Here is a 2,315-nt window from a genome sequence, read left to right as displayed (position 1 = left end):
TATTCTTTCTCTTTACCAACTCCTTTAGCTCTCCTGGAAATGTGGCAGCAGCCTCTTGATCTATAGATGCAGACTCCTCAGTAATTTGTATATTTTTCAGGTTAAACCTATTCAGTAGCGTAACTAGGAATGGCGGGGCCCTGTGGTGAACTTTTGACATGGGGCCCCCCCAACCAACACCGAAGACCTTGACCACCCCCCTCCTCCGCATTCCTGCATGCTCTATTATGCCCCATAGTGATCCCTGCACACAGAATTATATCCCTTAGTGGCCCCTGCACACAGTATTATGCCCCATAGTGGCCCCTGCACACAGTATTATGTCCCTTACTGGGCCCTGCACACAGTATTAAGTCCCTCAGCGGCCCCTGCACACAATATTATGTCCCTTAGTGGCCCCTGCACACAGTATTATGTCCCTTAGTGGCCCCTGCACACAGTATTATGTCCCTTAGTGGCCCCTGCACACAGTATTATGTCCCTTAGTGGCCCCTGCGCACAGTATTATGTCCCTTAGTGGCCCCTACACACAGTATTATGTCTCTCAGTGGCCCCTACACACAGTATTATGTCTCTCAGTGGCCCCTGCACACAGTATTATGTCCCTTAGTGGCCCCTGCACACAGTATTATGTCTCTCAGTGGCCCCTGCACACAGTATTATGTCCCTCAGTGGCCCCTACACACAGTATAATGCCCCAGTGTGGGCACCCATAAACAATTTTTATACTCTGGGGTCTTTTCAGACCCCAGAGTATAATAATCGGAGACCCAGGGGGGATAAAAAATAAAAAAAACACTGCTACTCACCTATCTCCCGTCTCCGCTGCACTCCTCCGCTGTCGGCCTCCGCTGTAGTCCATTTTCTATGACGTCAGACGTCACATGACCCGGGACACAGGCCGGGGTCATGTGACGTCAGAGACGTCAGACGATTAGGCCTGAAGCCTGCCCGGATCGTGGAGAGGTAAGTAACAGTGTTTTTCATGTTTCTTACCTATCCCTGGCCTCCGATCATTATACTCGTAGGTCTGAAAAGACCCCCGAGTACAATGATAGTGTTTGTGGGGCCCGCGGCGTCACTTACCGATCCGCCGATAGGCCAGTACTACTGCTACTGGCGTCAGGGGCCCGGCCAAATTTTAAAATGGGGGGGGCCCGGGCCCCCTGGCGCCGGCAGCAGTCATTGTATGTCCTGTTTCAACTCAGATCTGCGTCCAGAGGACGCAGATCTGAGTTGAGCACATACGCGGCTGAAGCGAGGAGCTGACACAGGTCAGCTCCTCGCTTCGCCGCTGCCGCCTGTCTCGCTGACACATATGCGGCTGAAGCGAGGAGCTGACCTGTGTCAGCTCCTCACTTCGCCGCTGCCGCCTCTCTCGCTGACACATATGCGGCTGAGCCGGAACCCGGCTCAGCCGCATATGTGTCAGCGAGAGAGGCGGCAGTGGCGAAGTGAGTTGCTAACACAGGTCAGCTCCTCGCTTCAGCCGCATACATGTCAGCGTCAGCGAGAGAGGCGGCAGCGGTGAAGTGAGGAGCTGACACAGGTCAGCTCCTCGCTTCAGCCGCATACATGTCAGCGTCAGCGAGAGAGGCAGCAGCGGCGAAGCGAGGAGCTGACACAGGTCAGCTCCTCGCTTCAGCCGCATATGTGTCAGCGAGACAGGCGGCAGCGGCGAAGCGAGGAGCTGACCTGTGTCAGCTCCTCGCTTCAGCCGCGTATGTGCTCAACTCAGATCTGCGTCCTCTGGACGCAGATCTGAGTTGAAACAGGACATACAATGACTGCTGCCGGCGGAACCCGGCTCAGCCGCATATGTGTCAGCGAGAGAGGCGGCAGCGGCGAAGTGAGGAGCTGACACAGGTCAGCTCCTCGCTTCAGCTGCATACATGTCAGCGTCAGCGAGAGAGGCGGCAGCAGCGAAGCGAGGAGCTGACACAGGTCAGCTCCTCGCTTCAGCCGCATATGTGTCAGCGAGAGAGACACCCAGCGGCGAAGCGTGGAGCTGACCCGTGTCAGCTCCTTCCTTCAGCCGCATGTGTCAGCGAGAGAGATGCGCAGAGAGCGGCGAGGGAGCGGAGGAGAAGGTAAGTTTAATGTGGAGGTGGAACGTGAATCTGGGGGCAGATGAAAGAGAGGACGGCATGACACTGGGGCAGATGAAGGAGGGGACGGCATGACACTGTGGGGACATGAATCTGGGGGCAGAGATGGAGAGGACATGAATCTGGGGGCAGAGATGGAGGGACATGAATCTGGGGGCAGAGATGGGGGACATGAATCTGGGGGCAGAGATGGAGGGGGGACATGAA

General features: G+C 55.9%; 1 pseudogene; it reads right to left on the bottom strand.

Annotated features, from left to right (window-relative positions):
- Window positions 1-1,315: 1,315 nt before the first annotated feature.
- LOC142190972 (small nucleolar RNA SNORA17) lies at window positions 1,316-1,433 on the bottom strand (annotated as a pseudogene).
- Window positions 1,434-2,315: the final 882 nt, after the last annotated feature.

Source organism: Leptodactylus fuscus, chromosome 1 (assembly GCF_031893055.1).
Source record: "Leptodactylus fuscus isolate aLepFus1 chromosome 1, aLepFus1.hap2, whole genome shotgun sequence".
NCBI lineage: Eukaryota > Metazoa > Chordata > Amphibia > Anura > Leptodactylidae > Leptodactylus > Leptodactylus fuscus.
Note: the sequence above shows the minus strand (reverse complement) of the source record. Positions and strands in the feature narration are given on the sequence as shown.